Below are 14,524 nucleotides of genomic sequence, written 5' to 3'. Positions count from 1 at the left end.
CCATAGTATGCACTTCCCAAGGGGACTACTTAAGGTGCACTTCTTTTTCTTCTTGGCGTCAGCAGATCACAATTTTTTTTTTATCTACTTATTGACCAGGTTAAGCGCACTGGACACAACTGTCCCTTTTCAAGGGCAATCCAGGAGCACTACCTGGTAAAGTTACTTGCTCAGAGACACACAGGAGGCAAATGAAGGTGGAAGAAAACAAACCTTGTACCCTGGGCACAGGAAGCAGCTTGTTAAGAGCTCAGAGTTTTAGTCCAATGTTTACCAAGTGCAAACAGTGTTCAAAGTTAGGTGCTCACTTTGTAGGCTAGAACTCCTTCTTATAGAGATTGTAAATGGCTTTGCTTGGTGTTTTTCCTTTCCACTGACATTTTCAAAACAGAAGGTTCATTGAAAGTAAGTTCCTAGAACAAGCCCTGCTATATATTTGAAAATCCACAGGCCAAGTCTTGCTATTAATTTATTTTCCATCTCTGATAAAATCAGGAAGGCTTTGTAATCAAGCAAGATTTTAGCGTTTGAATGGAGCATTCAGGAGGTGCACTTGAACTTTAAGGCAGGCTTGTCATTTTTTAACACACGAACCTGGCACTGGACATGATGCATCAGCTATTTTAGAACATTTGACCATGTGGCCTCCCAGCTTAATGTCTGTTGTATATTATTTATCTTCATTGTCTAGCAACTGACCGATGCCTTTTTGCATCTGGCCTACAACTGTTACTTGGTTGTTAATATGAGCCTGAGAATTTAATGCCCTAACTGCCACAGTGGAAGAGGTATAACTCTTCCTGACATACTAGACTAGACCTCTGACATCCCTTAACTGACTGTAGAACCTCTCTTTGAAGAGCTACCAGCTGAATTTTCCATCACATCCACCATCTTAGTAACTGCCTTATGGATAATGTAACAACTAATATTTCTCAGAAACCGTACATAACCTGTATGGATGTAGGGGCCCAAGTGCCTGGATGCTGTTCAGTATCTCTCATTATGTCATCTAACTCTGTGCTTATAATGCCCACAAATGTATTAGTTCACACACTTCTCTACAGTACACTTTGTACACAACTACGCCAGATGCGATGTTTGTGATGCGCACTAATAAAATCCCTTGCAGTGAATGGAATTAGGATGCTTCACATCAATGGACGTAAAGCCTTTAAGATATAAACTTTACCATTTTCGAGTTACTAAACATTTAGGTCTTTCTCTCTTTATCTTTGTCTACTTTTTTGAATTGTGCTCTTAGGAAGTCTTGTTTTAACACTTGGCTCCACAAACCTCTGAACTGGTAAAGGTGAAGTCTTACATTTTAAAGGTGCAGTTACTACCATCAGTTTAGTCTTCTCGCTCATTTTATTCTTTTTAGGAGCAAGTCTTTAACCTTCCACAGCTATATTAAAATTAGCAGACAAACGATGGTGTTCTAATGTCCATGCTACATAGTAATAAATCATACCAGTGTGTGTGTAAGACAGACACACGCACACACACACACACACACACACACACACACACACACACACACACACACACCCTGTAGGAACAAATCGTCTTCCACAGTCACTCGTCTAAAATTTTTGCAAGAAAGATTTTAAGATGCTGTCAAACAATGATGGCATATGCAAAAATATCAGTAATTAAACTTCAGGGCACAAACCATAACAGGAAACAGCAATAAAGTAAATAAATAAATTCTAAGTGTACAACTGGAAAAACAAAAACCCTTTTTACTAAAATCTTTGAAAAAGTCACTGAATCATCAGGAGCTGGGTGAGGATTCATGAATCTGTGATATGCACTAACAAGAAATGAAGATAACGTCAGCTGATTAGAACACAGAACTAGCCGGCACCAAGTCAGCATCAGTGTCACACAGTATAAGAACAATACAAGTTTGAGCCCAATCCTGACTACTGCTGGGAAAAACTGCACTGACAAGGGACGAGACAGGGAAGACACCCACATGATTAAGTTATGTTTCCTCTTAAAGTGTGATCTTAATAAAATTTCATAAGTGGGAAGGAACAAAGAAAAAAAGAGGCAAAAATTAACTTCATATGGGGTAGAACAGATTCACTTTCAGCTTATATGTACGGTCTCATTCAAAATACTCAGCTATCAACTATGCAACATTAAATTAACATTTTTTTTTTTTTTGGTAGAATTATCCCCTCCTCTTCAGACTTCCTTTTAAAATGTATTAACATGTTCACTTTAATTCCCCTCTAATTTAAATAAAAGACAACTTCTCCGGTTCTTCTGTAATCAGTGGCCTCAGATAAAGAAAAGCTACATTTTAAGTGAATCAAGTAAAACTTTTCATAAATCGAATGCAGTTTCATTCTTCCTCTTTTTCGTTCCTATAGCGGTAGAGTCACTCAAACTTCACTTAGAAAATTCCAGCTAATGATCCTGCATGAATAATAGGATCTTAGGAGGTCACTAGGCTATAGACACAGAGGTCATTTGAAGCCCGGCCGTTTCATCACAATGGAATACCACAGATACTCTAGTTAATACCCAGAATTGCATTTAATACTCACTGCCCATGTCCAGGAGGGTTGTGGGTGTCATCCTCAGTAAGAATTTACCGTGTCCCATCCGGTCATCCAGGTTCCTTTTGAACACTGTCACAGAGGTGCTCTGCTTCACATGAACGGACAGCCTATTCCAAAGACATGGAAGTCACTGGGAGACAAACTTTCCCTCCAGCACATCCTATTCAAGTCACAGGCATCATTTAGGTCCCTGGAACGGGTAGCTCTAGTCCCATTTGATTTACGGATTCATTAGGTTTGAGTTGGAGAATGCTTTGTAAGCCAGTCATAAGTCTACACAATACTAAGTATAGTGACAGGGATTTTAGTCTGTCTGGGTAAGGCACGTGCTGGAGTCCCTTGATCTTCTTAGTTACAAACCTCTGAGTTTTTTGCAATTGCTGCAGGTCCTTTGTACAATATATGCCAAAAGAGGTGTTGCATTCAATTATGCACCTGATTAGTGACAAGTAAAGAGAGGTTATAACCTCCTTTGCTCTACAGGCAATGCCTTTGCTAATCAAGTGTGTCACGTAGAAAGCATTCCTTACTACATTAGACACAAGGTGGTCAAAGTTAAGGTTGCAGTCTACTTGTGATGCCAGATCTCTTACCACTTTGTAGGCACACAGGGCATTGATGTTAATTTGACAGTGTAAAGGGACATTGTTTTTACAAAAGTGAACGGTTATCCACTTCTTTGCATTCAGTTTGAGACAGTGACTAAGACACCAGTCGTTGTTCTGCATAACACCCTCCTGAAGTATTCTGACATCATTTGGGGAATTCAATACTTGCATCCAGTTTGCAGTCATTTAGTGCTGGCCTGAACTGAAGTATATACCAAACAGATGGGGACCCAGCACCGACTCTTGTGGCACCCTGCTGGTGACAGTTCTGCTGACTGATGTGGAGTTACCCACTTTGACAGTGTGCGTCCAGTTTGTGAGCCAGTTGGCAACCCATCCTACAATGAAGGGAGTTTACATTCGGTTTGCTAAATTTATCGGTAATGCCTGAATGTGGGATTCTGTCTAAAGCCTTCACCAGGTCAAGGTATGCTGTCGTGTGCATAGATTTGCCCTCATCAATGACCTTGGTCACATTTTCAAAGAAATTCTCCAGGTTTAACATGCAGGATCTGCCCTTAACGAAGCCAAATTGGATCAGATCCAGGGTTCGGAGGTTACCTATGTCTATTTATGAGATCCATGATAATACGTTCCATGGGTTTACAGACAAGGCTAGTCAGACTTATGGGCTATAATTCCCTGGGTCTGTTGCTAAGTCACCTTTGTGGAAGGGAATAAGTATTGCTGTTCTCTATTGCGTAGGAACAAAGGTAGTGGTTAGGCTGTGATTGAATAGGGTACTTAATGGTGATGTCAGTTCATGTTTTAGTTTGTTTAGAAGACAGCCTGCGATGCCGTCTGGTCCCACAGAAGCGGTGTCTTTTTGCCTTAAACAAGGCTTTAATGACCTGCTCTTTGGATAAGTAGGGTGAGGGAGGAAGTTGGGGGCAAGGTTTGTGATAAGTTTGGAGGCAATAAGGGAGTGAAATTCTTGCCAAGTCTGTCCACTAGCAGGTTTTCTATCTCCGCAGGATCACTGTGTGTGATACCATTAGTCACTAGTTCAGCACATGCTTGGGTCCTACCATTTAGGCTATGTACATAGCTGTAAAAGGCCTTACGATTATCCTTGGCTGTGACTGCTAAGTTTTTATCAAAGTTACCCTTAGAGGATTTGACATGTTGTCTTACTTACCTGTTGAGGCTGGGAGGGTGCTTATCCATGGTTAGGGCCTTGCCTTAATTTTCTTAGACAGCAACTTACTGCATTTGTTGCAAAGTTTGTTGATGATGGATGTCCACCAGGGTGGCTTTTTTTTTTTTTTTTTTTACCTGGGGCTCTGGCTTTGATTCACTCTGGAACAGCAGAGTCTATACACTTATCCAAATGATTGTACAGGGCTTTAATGTAAGCTTTGATGTAGTTACCACTTCCAGCTGAGGGTGGTGCTTGGAATGTATTTATACCTTCTCCTAGGAGGGTATAGTCTGCTTTGGTGAAGTTTTTTAGTCTGACTTCACCCTTTGTGAGTTTTGGTGTTAGCGTCAGTTCAAAGATGACTGATGTGTGGTCAGATTTAACTAATGAGGGTCTGACAGTTGCTGTGGTGCATTTGTTTGTCATGTTAGTGAGGACCAGATCTAGTATGTTTGTTCCTCTTGTTGGGGTTTGAACAATTTGTTCCAGGGCATTTGAGTTGAAGTCAAGGAACTTCTGCGCTAGTGAATTAGGGCTAGAGTAGGCTTCTCAGTTGATGGTGGGATAACTGAAATACCTCATTACCAGAGTGTGTGGGGATATTTGGATCGACTACATTTTGGAAAAGTAGACCTCATGAGCATCATGATCCATGGAGGGGGATCTAGAACTAGCTATGACTTAAATAGGGGTCTTACCCACAATAATCTGAACTTGCAATAACTCCATGGAGTTGTCCAGTCTAACTAGTCGGGAGGTGAATTTATCTCTAATATAGATAGAAACACTGTCTCCTTTGGTTCTCACACGTACATTTTGCAGTCTGAAGGTGTGGAAGGTATTAAAGCCTTGTAAGGCCAGAGTACTCTCCGAGGCCTTGAACCAGGTTTCTGTGACTGCACAGACATCTACATACTCCGGTGATAGAAGTGCTTCCAGGGTGTGCAGTTTTTGAGTTAAGCTCCTAGTGTTTAAGCAGCATAACCCTTATTTTGTTATGGTTGGCTATTTTCACATTGACAATTTTGTTTTTGAGACCTTGCCTAAAAAAGGCACTATAGGATAGGCAAGAGCCTTTGCCAGTAGCCGAAACCCTAGTCATGTCAGGTGCAAACAGTCTCTGGCAAAGCAGCGAGGTTTATCGACTATATCATCCTAGGCTGACAAACTGTATCTCCTTTGAATGACACCAAACACTAAGCCAATTATTGAAAACAATAATTTTTTTGTTTATACTGTGGCATCATTCTAGGTGAGGGTAATATGCTGTTCAAGGCTAGGGCCATACCTGCCTGGGACACATACTCAGAGAGCAATCATGTCTTTCCATGTAGTCCAGTGAGGTACGTCTCAGATCATTCACTCCAACATGAGCTACAACACAGTCTTAAAGGTACTTGTGGCCAAGAGACCTGAGTGCATGTGTGATCTGACAAATCCTGGCCCCAGACAGCCAAGTTGGCAGTGACTGTTTCCTTATCTAACCTGGTGAGGGGGATGTCTGTGTGTCTCTCTATGGAGTCTCCAATGACAAGAAAATTAGTTTTTTGAGTTTTATGCCTTAAGGGCTTGATAGGTGAGACACTGGTGCTGCTGTGCGCCTTGGGTGCTGAGGGAACTGTGTTAGTTGTAGCAGTCTTTTGTTTTGGAGGTCTCTGGTAAGTTTTTGAGAGAACCTCTGCTTATGTTGATTTATGTGTTGAATGTGTACTATGTATATGAATAGTGGTGGGTGAGTTGACAACCTCTTCTGTGTTACTGTCTTGAGTGCGACAGAGCAGGGATTCAAGATTCTTGGTGTAGATACATCACTTGCATTCTGTACTAGAGTGAGTTATTAGTAGAGGGCTGTCAGTGTACATGAGGTTGCTACACTGCCTCAGGACACGTCAACAAGGCTGGTAGGAGAAACAAGGGTAGTCCAACTGTCCATAATGCTAGGTTTGAAGAACTTATCACAAAGAGGGTGCTTTTAGGACTGATCTAGGAGGTGCTCTGTTGATGGGTATCTGACAGGGTTTTGGGCTGGTGGTTTAATAGGTCACAGCTTACGAGCAATACTTCATAGACCGGAGATGTACTAAAGATGAGGACTACACTGATGAAGTGACAGCTTCAAAGAATGAATAATTCACCAGCTGTGGATTCACTAAGAATCATTTTGCCATTTAATATTTTCAACCTTGGGTTGATCACACATGCTTAAAATCCTGCCTTCCAGTTTAAGATCCATATTGTGTAGATGTATGACAACAGCATCTTGAAACATGTGACAGAGGTTCTTTGTTCTCTTTTATGCCAGTCTAACACCACAATGGTACACAGAAGATGACAATCTTTTTTTTTTTTTTTTTTGGGGGGGGGGGGTATAGGGAGCTGGGCATTATTCCATGATGAGATTTATGTTTTCCTTGCAAACAATGACCCTCTCAGTTTATCAGCAATTATATTGTCATCATTAAATATTAAGCCTTGGACATGTACTATCCCATCCTTTGGAAAGAAAAACATTTTTTTCTTAGTCGAGATTTTTGTTCAGACTATCACTAGATCAAAAGTTTTGAAAAAAGCCTTAACGTGCACCTCAGTGCACCTAGCACTCCATGGCGCCTGCATGCCTCGTGTCCACAGACATACAGCTTAATTACATCCCTTCCTCCAGTTATTATAGTGCAGTGTTGGACAGTTAAGATATGTTGAAAGAATGTAGGAAAAAGTTGAAGAGTAAGACAAAATATGCATGTTGTGAATGCCAGAAGGTGCGACTGTTCACACATGCTGTGTATGTTTGTACTGCAATCCAGAAGGACATGACACACACACAGAACTGTCACTTTCACCAGCATATCAACAGTATAGTGTTCTGCTCTCCATACTTACGGTTGTCTATCACAAATTTAAGATCAGCATAACTGCAAAATGAGGTGTATGGTCATGTGACACACTAACATGCACATAAATCAAGACAGAACTCACGTGCAGTTAATCCCTTGAAAACTGGGTTGCATATGTTGTGATGTCAGTATATGACTAGGTAGGTAGGGTACTGACTAGAGTATGTACAGTATTACACTGGGATGAAACGGCTAGGCTTGAAATGACCTCTGGGTTGATAGCCTAGTAACCTCCTACAATCCTTCATCTCAGTTTGATGGAGGACATATGCATAAGTACAGAAATACTTCCTGTCATACAAGTGTCTTAAAAAAACACAACATAGAAAACCACCACTGTTCGGAATTCTCAACAGGATTTCAAAATTTATAAAATTACTACAGAAATCTGTTCGAAACAAGTTAAGACACAAACATACTCAGTAACTTTTCAACATACTTTTACACCTCATATAGCCTGGCACAACAAAGTTTCTCTACATATAGTTTCTTTAAAATAAATGAAAGCCAAGTGCACAAATTTTAACAGTCACAAATGTTTAAATCATTGATTCAACTTTCTTTTTTGCTTGAGACACAAGAGCAAAGCTTCAGAAGCACTAGCCCTGATAAATTAGGCTGAATGTCTACATCACCATAAGTACAGCTTAAAACTTTCCATCTGCATGACTGGGAAGCTCAAAGCAAGGTTAACAAGTTACATGGAAACAACTTTTTTTTGCAAGCATTAAAATTAATATGATCCAATATTATTTTCCATGGAAATTAGATACAAAAATGTTTAATAATAAATGTGTGACAGACCATTTCACAGTAAAGTACTGCACAGTACTGGTTTCTTTTAATAACCAAAATGAGAAAGTTGCCCCATAATAAGGTACACTTTGCCCATAATCTACAAGTACCTAAAAGGCAGGAATGATGAAAGTACTACTTCTAGTTAAGAATCTTTAGCAATACGGTAAAGTGTGTGACAAGTTGCTTACACGCAAGTGAATTACACAGCTCTGCATTACATTACAGTGCACTCCAATGTCCCAATGTATGGACTGTACTGAACAAAATGAAAATGTCAGATTCACGACAATGTCCATGTAGAAAACTGTATTACAGTGAATGGGAGAGGGTGAATGAGTGGAAATTGTCCTGATATGTAGCTATGTCAGTAAGCAGGTTTATAATGTCATTAAAAAGTGTGAAGAGAGCTGTGGAATTAAATGTGTTAGATCTGGGGTGACTAGGGAACTGAGGGGAGCGTAGCAGACCACATCTCCCATTAACGTGGGAGACAATCAATCTGGGCCTTCGCAAACCCAGTGAGTCTGCACACCCAGCCCAACAAAGGTAAACAAATGGCCTGAGGCAGAGTTTTGCTGCTGCTGCCAAAAGATGGGACTAAACGTGAAGGTACACCACTGTAAACTAGTGGTACAACATACCCTGCAGAATGGGGAGCAGTACAACTGCACGGATGTAACACTGATGTAACACAAACTCTGTGAAGCAGGTCACAAAAACAGCTGCTACAATTACCTAAAGTATTTAAACAGTGAAGAGGCTGGGGGGGGGTAAATTGCAGGTGCTTCTGAATGATGGTGGGCAACTTTTCCTTTCACTGATGGGGGTGTAAGGCAGTTTCTCCCCTATACATGAAGTCCTCCTTTTTTTTTTTTTTTTTTTTTAGTATTATAGATGGCACCTCTTATAAGAGGAACAAATGTTTTACATTTTATTATGTGGCCCTAACAATGAATCCATGCTCTCAAACAATGTTTCCAACCCTGTCTAGTGAAGAGAAAAAAAGAAACATTAAAGGACGCACAATGGAGCATGCTGCTAGCAGGTAAACAGGCCAACCATGTGGAAAAAGATATACTTAGTTGAACAATTAGTGTACTAATAAGGTAAGAGGCTCTCTCTGTTTCATATGCACTAGTATTATTGTGGTACAAATAGCTGCAGTGGTGTAGCGGTAGCGTTGTCGCCTCACAGCAAGAGGTTTTCCCATTCGATTCTCGGCTGGAGTGCCTTCTGTCTGCATGTCCTCCCCGCGGTCGAGTGGCGTTCGAAAGACATGCGTGAATGGGGGTGCCTTCGTTGAAGGTTGGGCGTCAAACTGGCACCTCGGCACAGTGAAAATTTACTGTCAACCATTAGCGGACCGAAGTTCCGCTGTGGCGACCACTAACCAGGAAAAGCCGAAGGAACAACAACATTATTGTGGTACAAAGATGGGAGAATGTAACAGGAAAGCAGGAGGGGACAAGGCAAAAGTACACTACGCTGCCAGAAAGGAAGAGTGGAGATAAAGTTCCAGAGAAGAGATCAGACTAAACAGGAAAATCACTAAAACACATCTCTAGCAAAATGCTCTCCAAGTTATACAAACCTACAGACCTATTTCAGTAACACAGGAGGAGAACAGATGTCATCAAGAGTTTTTAACAAAACATGCACTCTGTTAAAATTAAACATTACTGTAAACAGTGCATTCAAGTCCTGAAGCATACAATGTCAAACACTAACAACCCTTTTCATTTTTAGCACACAGTGTTACAGTCAACTAAAGAACAAAAACTCAATGTTACAGGAAGCAGCACATTAGAACAGACAGCAATGAGGCGGTTTAATATGAAGAATAAGAGCTACCTTGCACTAACTTCATTGGGTATGCATTTTTCTGTAGAAATTGTAAATACAGTACCACAGACATTTATTGGCAACTAAGGAGGACAGGCATATCCAAGCCATGCATCCAGATAAAGGACTAATGTAGTTAAAGCTAGCAGAGGGACAGGAGGGTGTTGTATTGGTCAGAATTTACATTAGTATAACATACTAGATTTGTTGTTTACATCCAGGACTGATATGGCTAGGACCACTCTCCATGGGCTCTGATTCATATCCTTCCTCCTCTAAGGTTAGATAAGTTATGGTAGCCAACATACAGGCTACTGCAGCAGCTGGAATTATGAACATAGTACAGTTATATAAGTTACACTTACCATAACAGTGTATGCTTGAATTTCTTACTGCAGTAGCCGTACCCACCCACCATCCATTCTTGTTGTATGTACTTCACAGGGGTTCCCTTTTCTTTCCTTTTTTCTGATTACTGTTATGTTTATCGATTAAGGATGAATTCTCTTCCCTTCACTTAGGGGAAAGAAAGTCCTGAAGATTTTAGTCAGTTTGGCTGCTTATATAGCTCTCTCCAAGTAGGCTTAGCCTATCAGCACCCAGAGTGGCTGTGAGGGAGAGGATTAGAGTTTTGGGAAGCTAGTAAGTTGCTTGTTAGGCTACACCACAATGCAGCAGTGGAAATGATAAACATCTACCGTTTTAAAATATGTTATGATTCAGTCATTATCCCACAGAACCACAGAATGTGAAGAATAAAGTTAGAAATAATTACTTATTTGACACATAGGATTACAGGAGGTTACTAGGCTATTGGCCCCGAGGTCCTTATAAGCCTAGCCAAGAGTTTATCCAATGTTTAGACAAGTCAGCATCCAAAGTCCCTGTCCAGCAGGGACACAGGTGGAATCCCAGGGGTATATTTTCTGTTTCCCATCCAGTTATCCAGGTTGCACTTAAAAACGGACAATGACGTACTCTGCTTGACGTGAAGAGGGAGTGTACTCCACAGGTGGGGGAGTCTCTGGGATACAAATCTGTCCCTCCAACAAGTCCTATTGAGATCACAGACCAGGTTGAGGTCTTGCATATGGGTTGCTCGAGTGAAGCTTGACTTGCTGATATGCAGCAGTCTTCATCAAGGCGGGGTCTAATATTGCTCTGTATGCCAGACAGAGGTCACCTCCAAGGAGTCTGTATGAAACCGAGTAGAGAGATAGGGCTTTTAGCCTATCTGTGTATGTTAGATGTTTGTTTGAGGCCCTGGATTCTCCTGGTGAGGGACCTCTGTGGTCCCTCACACACAGTAACGCATTCTTTAATTGTACCACAAACTGACTTTACCCAATGCATGCAATGAATGTTATTATAAAACAGTACTACAGTGAATCCGCCAACAGCAACACCCTCTGGGTACTATGTACAATAAAGTCAGTAATGCAGTGCCAACAGTTGGGTACCCTCTAAATATAAGTAGGATGGATGTTAAGGGAACATGCAATGTATGTTAAAAGGAAATGCATGACAGTAGCTGTAAAGAAACACGTGGAAACACAGTTAAAAAAAAAAAAAAAACACACACACAGCAGTGCAGTACTTACCAGGGTGCCATGGGTAAGTTATTCAGAGTTTTTATTTTGCAAAACAAATGAAACCAAGATGTGCAATAGACAAATAAACATCATTAGCAAACTGTGTCTTTTGTTAAGAACTTAATGAAGACCACATGACGGCATTTAGCCACCAGTGATGAAAGTCACTCATCTAATGAACCATTTTTCTATCAAGGAATACTTATAAAATGCATGCTGTGTATAAATGCTTTTGAAGAGTGGTGTAGCAACATGAATACAATAATGCATATGACATAATCTATTCCATAAACATAAAACAGCCCATGGAGAGTTAAAAGTTCCCGTATAGCATATGCCTGTTTTTAACAGCCCAGAACTGCATTATAATGAAATGAAAGCAAACAATGAATTCTGCATATTTTACTTAAAAGCATAACAGGATGATAACTGTGGTATCACTCTAAGATCAGAGAAGTAAAAAGTACATATTAGATTTACTAAAAATATATATTTCAGCGTTGTACCTCTAGTGGCATTCAGGTGATATGTTTTGCATAACAAACTGCATCAAATAAGTCAACATTTGATTCAAACAGTTCTTAAAACTTGTGTCATTTTAAATAAATATTGTCTTACTCATAGGATTACAATTTTCAAAGTTTCAAAGCCATACCTCTCATAATTTGAGACATTTTTTTTATTAGTTTATCGTCCCTTCTCTCCCACTACAGTCTGTAGGAAATTAAAAAAATGCCCACTGCCTTAAAAAAGGCTCATATTTAGTCGGAGCAAAAATTGTGCACAGTAAACCAAATACAGGTGCTTAAAATTATTTATAATGAAGTTGTATTATGGCACACAGCTTGGCAGTGGGAGATAAAATGGCAAAGGATTTCTACACTACCCTAAATATCTGTGGGTAGAAATCAAGTTTTGGTGCTACACCTGCCAACAAACTCAGCAGACCAGTGATGTAGCAACATCAACCGTGGATATTTGTTCTGTGAACAATTAAAGAAAATATACCAAAACATATGCATAAAACACTGAAACTTTGAAATCTTACTGTAAAATTACCGTCATTTGGAACAAGAGTTTTTTATACACACTCCACAGTTTCTGTAAACAGTTTAGGATTAAGACCTGAGGTAGGGCACAGTGAAAGGGGTTCTCAGCAGAAGGTGGATTCCAACATTTGTACATCAGAAAGATACTACTTTCCAAGGTTCATATTTAAATGAAAACATAAAACCAGAATGAAGTTGAGATAATAATCATGACACCCACTACAAACTATTTGAACCCTTTTCATACATACTAAACCAGAGTTAAAAATTACAAAAAAAAAAAAAAAAAACCTGCCAGCCCAGTACAATCTGCACCATTTGAACTACTTAATCATTTTCAGTTCTCAAAAAGCACTTAATTTGACTGGTCCAAATGCTCCTCATTATCTCCCATACTAGTCAACAGTTTGTGATATTAGCAGCAACATAATTACAATCAACACAGGAAGGGAGTTAGTTTTTACAATTTTCATTTTCAGAAATCATATGCTATCTCTACCGAAACTGCTCCAAATCTGGTTCACGTCTTTCACTAACTGCCCTTCTAAAATATACCAGTCTGGACAAGGATCAGAAAAGCACCATTTATCAAATGTGAATAGCTGGCCTTAACTCCACACATAATGACTACACGATGTACACACATTTATTTAAACATTTTTACATGCTACTAAAGTCGAAGGCATATTAGGGATGCACATTAGACTCATTATGACCATATACAGTTTAATTCAGATAAACTTTAAAAAAAGTTCCCTGAAATGTTGACACCCACAATGCCATGCTCCAGAATGCAAAAAAAAGAGAGAGAGAGAGACAGACACATTTGGGGGGGGGAGACAGACAAACCCAGGAGAAGAGCAAGTGTCTGAAATACATTTTTGGAAAGGGAGCAATCCCCTACACTCCAACATGGAGAAAGCAAGTCTCCCTTAAACTTATATAAAAAAACTACAAGATCGCCATACCTTGGAAAAAAGGGAATATTATGAGGAAAAGTAACCGACTTAGAATATGCAAGTCCACATTTTTGGTCATTCAGCCCAGATCATTTGGAACTTGTTCTAACAATTCTAAGCATTTCAAATTGTTATATTTAAAAATGCATTAATAAGCCAGAAAAGCACTAGGACAGCCTTTTACGCCCCAGGAACTTTTATTAACACAGCACAACACAATATAACACTGATCACTTCACAGTACGTTTTCATCCAAGACTTTGGAAGAAAACATACTGTGAAGTGATCAGCGTTATATTGTGTTGTGCTGTGTTAATAAAAGTTCCTGGGGCGTAAACGGCTGTCCTAGTGCTTTTCTGGCTTATTAGTGACTACTTTCAGCACTCTGTCCGTTTTTTTGTGACTTTTTGTGGTTATGTAAAAATGCATATTACAAGCCTACAGTTCTCAGGGATACAGTACTGAAGCATGCCCTCATCACTTCTCCACCTTTCCTCAAAGAAGTCATCTTCTATTGCATGCAAAACTCTGGGTAAAATTTGACCTCTTCTAAATCTGTACATGAAGAGTGCATTCATAGTGGAAGTAAGATAACTTTCAGAAGAATAGTTTACCAAACATTTCTTGATAAAAACAAACATACATCTCACTATAACATCTCAAAAATCGATGGACAATATTATACAGCTTCAAACCCAATGTTAATTTGCAGTGATTTTAGTCTATATATACTTGGTATGCACACCTGTGACATTTTCTTAATGCAGTCAGTACAGTAAAAGCTGGTTGTGCCGATAAAACTTCCAGACCAATTTTCTGGATTTTAAGCTTTCTACTAATTACGGTCAGGAAAATATGATTATGAGCAACCTATTTAGGATCCATACAAAACATCAGAACTGAACAAGCTGTAGTACTTTGTTGAAAAAGCATACACCAGTACATTACAGTCATACGTAGTACTTCTGAATCTGTAAACAGAATTAAGTGCTGTTCCTGGATTAGTCCACATTAATTCAAACTGTTGAACAAGACACAGTACGCTCTGCAGAGTTACTTTACCAT

The 14,524-nt window shown here is 39.7% G+C and overlaps 1 protein-coding gene across 3 annotated transcripts in view; it reads right to left on the bottom strand.

Annotated features, from left to right (window-relative positions):
* The window catches only part of PALS2 (protein associated with LIN7 2, MAGUK p55 family member), a 1,432,251-nt gene that overhangs the window by 1,006,001 nt on the left and 411,726 nt on the right, over positions 1-14,524 (bottom strand). The gene's annotated exons all lie outside the window — the stretch shown is intronic.

Source organism: Protopterus annectens, chromosome 3.part1 (assembly GCF_019279795.1).
Source record: "Protopterus annectens isolate FY-2018-M chromosome 3.part1, PAN1.0, whole genome shotgun sequence".
Taxonomy (NCBI): Eukaryota; Metazoa; Chordata; order Ceratodontiformes; family Protopteridae; genus Protopterus; species Protopterus annectens.
Note: the sequence above shows the minus strand (reverse complement) of the source record. Positions and strands in the feature narration are given on the sequence as shown.